Source organism: Pinus tabuliformis, chromosome 2_2, assembly GCF_031772625.1.
Source record: "Pinus tabuliformis cultivar Carrire ecotype Pingquan chromosome 2_2, CPIR1, whole genome shotgun sequence".
In the NCBI taxonomy this organism is placed as follows: Eukaryota; Viridiplantae; Streptophyta; class Pinopsida; order Pinales; family Pinaceae; genus Pinus; species Pinus tabuliformis.
The window spans coordinates 247,551,453-247,559,028 of NC_142300.1; the positions used below are offsets into that span (position 1 = coordinate 247,551,453).

The 7,576-nt window shown below is 29.9% G+C and overlaps 2 non-coding genes across 2 annotated transcripts; both read right to left on the reverse strand.

Moving 5' to 3' along the window:
• Positions 1 to 3,128: 3,128 nt before the first annotated feature.
• Positions 3,129 to 3,200, reverse strand: TRNAW-CCA (transfer RNA tryptophan (anticodon CCA)). The gene has a single exon. It is a non-coding gene; the product is annotated as a tRNA-Trp (tRNA).
• Positions 3,201 to 3,319: 119 nt separating this feature from the next.
• TRNAA-UGC (transfer RNA alanine (anticodon UGC)) lies at positions 3,320 to 3,392 on the reverse strand. Its single transcript has one exon. It is a non-coding gene; the product is annotated as a tRNA-Ala (tRNA).
• Between the last annotated feature and the right edge of the window lie 4,184 nt (positions 3,393 to 7,576).

The following is a 7,576-nucleotide window of genomic DNA, read 5'->3' on the forward strand; positions in this document are numbered from 1 at the left end:
AGGGTTAGGATTTGGGATGTTTATGGTTTTCCATTGTTTCTCAATATAAATAGGCATGTGAGCCTCATTCTAATACAGTTCATATGCATGTAACCACCACATCTCTTCTTAGAGATAAGTTACCATCATGCGAGCTAATTTTATTTCCATTTTGTTTGTAAGCATATTTCAATATTTGATATTAATGAAATGAAGTATTATTTCTACTACATCTTTGTATTTATAGTTATATGTAATTTATCGTGTTCATATTTAAATTAGGATTACAAAACTTCTATTAAATATTGAAAATTATTAAAATATTGAATATATTAATAAAAATAAAGATATGGAATAAAATTCATATCTCATTGTTTATTTTCTTCTTTAAATTTGGAAAGAGTTAATGTGTCACCTGAACGAATGATTTTGTAGAATTTGAATGAACAAATTGATGAGGCTAAACTTTAGTTTGACCACGATGAAGCTAGTGGGTCCATGTAATTTTACCTTTATATAGTTTATCAATTCTAGATTCAATTCTCGATATTCAAGTCGTACCAAATGGATAGCTCATGCCAAATGTTTGAATTAATGTGACGAGTCTACCGTGTAGGTCTCTCATTGGTGGTATTGATCATGTAGACCATTGACGTTCTCGTGGAATTGTGGAGCATTATGTGCTCTTATATGCCGATTAGGAACTCTGCATAGGTGGAGCACACTTCTATTTTGTCATATTATTTTGTAAATAATATGCAGCCATTTAATGTATGGGAATAATGATCGAGACTTTAAGTCTCCATTATTATTAGTACCTAGTTTAAATTTGTTAATTATTTGAATTTAAATTTTTAAATAGAAATTGTAAAAACGTAGGTTATGAGAAGAATTTTCGACGAAAATCACATAGAGATATTTTTGTTGACGCGTTTCCAACCAACCAGTGTGGTTCATGACAAGTTGAATGAGGAGATCTTGTTAAGCATTATAAATAGATCGGGCAGAATATCCAATGACCAAATTTCTAGATCAGGGAATGGCTAAAAAGATAACAGTTAGATTTGACCAGGAAACGGCTAGTTTGACTATGAAGGGCATAATTTATTTAAATAAGTAAATTCAGTTATTAATTTCCTTATTAAAATAAACATAAATGGACAATTATATAATTATAAATATATGTTAGAATAAGCGAGTAAATATATTATAATCATAAAATAATTCAAGTAATAGAGAATAGTTAATTATATTTTAATTAAATATAAGTTAATTATATTTTAAATAAAATATAAGTTAAAGGGACATTTAAATCTTAATTTAAATTAAGTAAATAAATGAATAAATTAATTAATTAGTTATCAAAGATGTTTATAAATATTAGTTAGTGGTATAAGTTAAAAATAGAATAATCTATAAAAAGTTAATTTTATTTTAAAATATAAGCCAAAAAGACATATATTTATGAATATATATTAAAATAAATAGATTAGTTTCATATTCAAAGTCAAAGAGTATCCCTATATAAAAATATTAGAGAAATTACAATATTAATTAATAGTTTATTAAAGGTAAAAATAGTTTAAATATATATATATATATATATATATATATATATATATATATATTAAATTAAATTAAATAGTCAAAGAGTTTAAATATATAAATATTAGAGAATTCAAGTATTATAAAAAATTACAATATTTGAAAAAAATAATAATAAAAAATAAAAAATATTAATTTTATTTTAATAGTCAAAAAGTTTAAATATATAAATATTAGAGAATTCAAGTATTAGAAAAAATTACCATACTTAGAAAAAAAAATATTATAATAATAATAATAATAATTACTTAAGGGAGAAAACGAATAAGAGAAGAAAATTGAGACCCAATAACCACTGATCTTTCAGCGATCCTCTCTATTGAGATTGTTCGACCTTTTTTCAAAACATAGATTTTTTTTTAAATAAATTTTAAAACAAATTTAAAATTACAATTATCGAATCCATACATAATCTTATTATTTGGTATACATCCATTACATATTAAAAATAAATTTAAAAAATAAAAAATCAAGTTATCTAATCGATTTTTTTATGAAAATTTAAAAAACCATATGTGTCTTTTTATTATAAAATATGTTTTTCAAAATATATGCATAAGATTAAATGGTGAAAGAAAAAATCAGGTTATCTTACCGATTATTTTTTAGGAAAAGTTAAAAAAACTAAATATACAAGTCTTTCTATTATAAAATATGTTTTTCAAAATATATGCATAAGCTTAAATGGTGAAAGATTCTGAATATTTAATAAGGAAATTTATTATTTTAATTAAAAAATTAAAATAATATTTCAAAACAAAAGGGTTTTATATATATTATATTAAATTAAATTAATTATTTAAAATAAATCTATATTGATAATTAATTTGGTTTAAAAGAAAAATTAAATATATAATAATAAATAAATAAATACTGAATTTATGATAAATTTTATTAATCGTTAGGAAATTTAAGGATTTTTTAAAGAGAAAAAAAATATATATATAATGCCATAGTAACCATCTTGTGTCAGTATTTCCTAAGGATTTTTTATCGAGGAAAAAAATAAAATATATAATGCCATAATAAGTGTGTTCCGCTGGCATAATTGGCAATAAATATATATTAATCCTTGAGGAAATTTAAGGATTTTTTAAAAAGGAAAAAAAAAATATATATATATATAAAATGCCATGATAACATTTTCGTGTCAATGTGCTCCGCTGGCATAATTCGCAATGAATATATATTACTCCTTGAGGAAATTTAAGGATTTTTTAAAGGGAAAAAATATATATATATATATAAAATGCCATAATAACATTTTTGTGTCAATGTGTTCCGCTGGCATAATTCGCAATGAATATATATTACTCCTTGAGGAAATTTAAGGGTTTTTTTAAAGAGAAAAAAAGTTAAAATATATAATGCCATACTAACATCTTTGTGTCAATGTGTTTCGCTGGCATAAGTCGCAACAAATATGCAATATCCCGACGTGAATCGGACACGCAACCGTTTCGCTGGCAAAGGTCGCAACAAATATGCAATATTAGTGCCGCTGGCATAAGTCGCAACAAATATGCAATATTAGTTCGCAAAGATGAACCCGACGTGAATCGAACACGCAACCTTCTGATCTGGAGTCAGACGCGCTACCATTGCGCCACGGATCCCTTGCAACCAGATCAGACGCGCTACCATTGCGCCACGGATCCCTTGCAATTACTGTGCAGTGTCTTATGTCTCAATTGGTTGTTAGCACTGTCACACAAACAAAGTTTAAACATTAGAGTGGAGATGCGGGGTATCGAACCCCGTACCTCTCGCATGCAAAGCGAGCGCTCTACCATGTGAGCTACATCCCCATGTTCCTGGCAGCGATATTATATGCCATTTAATGGTTTATATGTTCGTAACCTTTCTTAAAAGCCCCGAATCCACACAGAGATAATATACCTTAAAAGAAAAAAAAATTGAAAGGACATGCCCTGCGCTGCAAAGTTTATAACTCCATAAATTCTGTTAAAAAATCAAATTTCTTCACGGCAAAGCTTTTTCAAATTTTCATTCCAATCTCTTTTTCATCACAAAATGATTAATAATTAATTTGAATTATAGATTTTCAATTTTTACATATTTATTTCAGTTTTCTACCTTGTTCACATTTAAGTAGAAATATGTATTTATGTTTTCAGTGTTTTACCTTGTTCACGTTGAAGAGGAAATATTTATTTATGCATTCCAGTGTTTAACTTGGTTCACGTTTAACCTGAAATATTTATTTACTATTGATATTTTCTATTTTTCTAAATATTATATATTAATGTATTATTAATATATTAAGCTGAAATGTTTATGGAAATTGAATTTATATTAGTTAGATGTTGTAATGTTTTGTGTTGTTAAATATGTTGATAGTTTTGAGGGTTATTTCAATTGGTGAAGTTCTTGTGCTAAAACACTTTGTTAATGGGAGGTCATTTGGTCAATTCTCTTTTACACCTTTAGGGTTAGATTTCGCTAATAAGTTTGTGGGATGTCATTCTTTCGGGTGGTTTGCTAATAAGTTTGCGGGATGTCATCCCTTTAGGTGGATCTTTGCTAATAAGTTTGTGGGATGTCATTCTTTCGGGTGGCTTGCTAATAAATTTGCGGGATGTCATCCCTTCAGGTGGCTCTACCCAGATATTTCCTTGCGAAAAAATGTTAAGCGTTTTGACTTGGTCAAATTACATAAAATTAAAAATAAAATTAATAATTATAATTAATAATTAAACCAACTTAAGTTAATATTAACTACGGATAATTAAACCAACTTAGGTTCATTTAACCACTGATCTACCAAGCACCGAGAGGGATTAAATCTCTTGAAGTGCAAGCCTCTTTCAAAGTGAAAAAAGATTTGAGGGATCAAATATCTTGAAGTGCAAACCTCTTTCAAAGTGGAAAAAGATTCGATCCCTTAAATGCTTGGTAGATCCAAAGTTAAGTTGGATCTAGGTTGGATTAAGGGTAAGAATGAAATTATAAGTATACAGTTGTTACTAAAAACTTTATAATAATGATTAGTTTGATTTACAAATCAATACAACATTTTGTTTATATTTTTTATATCTTAATTTATTTTTCAAAATAATTAAATAAACTTTAAAATTATCGAACTCTTATACTATTAATATAGATTCATCTTAATGACGAATATAGAATAGACGATATCCTAAGCTTCATGAAACACTAGCCTTCTCAAATCCTTGGGTCTGGCCCATACAGCAAATTCCCCCATAGTCAAAACCCATCTTTGGCTAAATGGTAGTCATCATACTTCCTAATTTATTTATCTTTCCAACTCAGAAATTTCTTGATCTGCAAAGCTCTTTTAAAGTGGAAAACTTGAAAAAAGGTTTACACTTCAAAAGATTTGATCCCTTTTGGCATTTGCTAAATCCATGGTTAAGATATATATTCAAAGGAAAAAAACATTGGATATTTTATTAATTGACAATACTAGTACATATACCGTTCAAAACTCCACCATGAGCTCCATAAAAAATACATATAATACTAAAGGCTTCATAAAAATTCAAAACAAAAATATATTTGTACTCCATAAACTAGCCACGTAAAACCAAAAACATAATAGGGCCGCCATATTCATAGAATAGTAATGTCCAAAAGTAGAAAACGCAAATAAACAAAACATGAGTCAAACAATTGGATCAAAACATCACAGCAAGAGTAAAACAAAGGCAATCTCGCCCTCTTCCAGAACCACAACATATGATTTGAGTCTAAAATGAAAAACACCAGGGGATGCCCCCAAACCATCCTTGGATAAACCATCTACTACACTGTTGAGATCCTTGTAAATATGCGAGAAGAAGATGCTATAAAAGAGTTTAATCAACCTCTTTATATGCACCAACCAATTTAACAATGAGGGAGGCGAGAAATTTTATTTTCCTATGACCCCATCAATGATGGAATTTGAGTCTCCATAAACAAAAACTTGATCTAGCTTTTCCTTACTAAGCATGTATAACAAACCCCATAGTGCCAGAGTTTTGGCTCTACAGTTTGAGCCCTCCCCACCAAACCAGTATAAATGTAGATGAGTTTATGGAGTAAATAAAAATTTAGCCCCACATACACACTTGTCAGCCTAAGACACACCATCAAAGAAGCCCGCTAGGAACTCAAATTGGAAGAAATTCCTCATTAACCGTGGTGCCCTGTCATAATGTTTAACCCGAAAAATAGACTCCATCCAAACTTGAACCTTTGCACAGATCCTCATTGCAACCACCACACCCAACTTACCCCATGGGATTGCTTTCTACTGATAATCCAACTCCTATTATGTTGTTATAGAAATGGGATTAGCTCTTTATTATTATTATTATTATCATCATCCATCATTCATATATATATATATATATATATATATATATATATATATATATATATATATCCCACCGCAAATACTCTAGCAGGTTCCTCTGTGCACATCTAATGGCCACAAATTGAGTGGGGAGATCTATGGATGAGGTTGGATTGCATTGATTCAACATAACTTGTTAGGCCCCTATACTACTAGTGTAACCTCTTATTGTTATTAGTACAACCCCCTTATTATATTTTTGTACCCATGTAGTCCCCATATTGTTACTATTGTTCCCCCAGAGAAGCCCACTATTATTATTATTGTGCCCTTACATTATTATTGTTATGTCGGCTCTGATTATATTATGACTCCTTAGACTCCTATATATAGAAAGGAGTCATTTGTATCATCAAAGAATTGTTCATTTGTGTAATGTAAAGGAGGTTTCTCCCTCGAAGAGGCTTATTTCTAAGGTGTTCATCTATATTTTCTATATTTTTGTGAGTTGGTTCCATAACATTTGGTATCAGAGCTTTGGATTCTAGGGTTTCGCTGCTCCAAATAGGTCATCGTGGCATTTTCGCTATAACTTTTTTTCTGCGATGTTTCAGAAGCGAAAAAAAAAACCCCATTTGAGAAGAAATCGCACTGAACCTTGGGTCCGAATTTCATAGCTTTTCACGCTATATTTGCGGAGATATGATCTGAGGAAGTTGGTCTTTTGCAGACTCCTGAATTACATTCCAAACAAGTGACCTGGGGAAAATCGTCATAACTTTCTCTCTGAGCATCGGATTGAAATTTCGTAAGAAGTTACAGAAAGAGGATAGATTGTAGTTTCTTGTGTATATTTTTCAGATCCAAAGGTTGAAACAGTGACACGTGGCATGTCGCACAATTTCACTCTACTGAACTAGTCTATAATCAGGTCACCGTGGGAGATTTGGCATAACTCTTCCTTGGAGAATCCAATTTGGATCAGATTGGTGGCATTGGAAAGAGAACACAGATTATACTGCAGGTCGCGATTTTAGAACTGGAAGATCCGAAATTACAGAGTTACATTCATTTCAAGATCGAGCTCCTAAAATTAAGAAAAAGCGAGATGAGAAAGTTTGATGGCAAGGATCCGGTAAATTGGATACTACAGATGGAGAAATATTTTGATCTACATGGTGTACCATTGTTACAAAAGGTATGTATTGCATCTTTATATTTAGAACCGGATCAATGTTTATGGTATAAAGGGCTTTGTTCTCATAAACTGCTTGTTACGTGGTCAATTTTCACGGAGGAAATGATAGCACATTATGAGGATACAAAGAGAAACACCTTGTTTAGCCAATTGATAAATCTCAAACAAAAGTGTTCAATGGAAGAACACATTGAAGACTTTAAAAAATTGAATATAAGGGTAAATGATATTCCAAAGAAGCAAAGGATTGATGTCTTCATAGGTACTTTAAAGGATAACATTCAACATGAGCTTCGTCTTTGGGAACCTGATTCATTGGAGAAAGCATTCAAGTGGGCAAGAAAAGTTGAAAGCGAAATTATGGAAAGAAGGAATCCAACCACTCACGACTATAATTATGGAAGTTTTTCTTCTCCTAGCCTTCCACAACCTACAAGGGTGACACCAAAACAATTGGAAGAAAAAATAGAAAA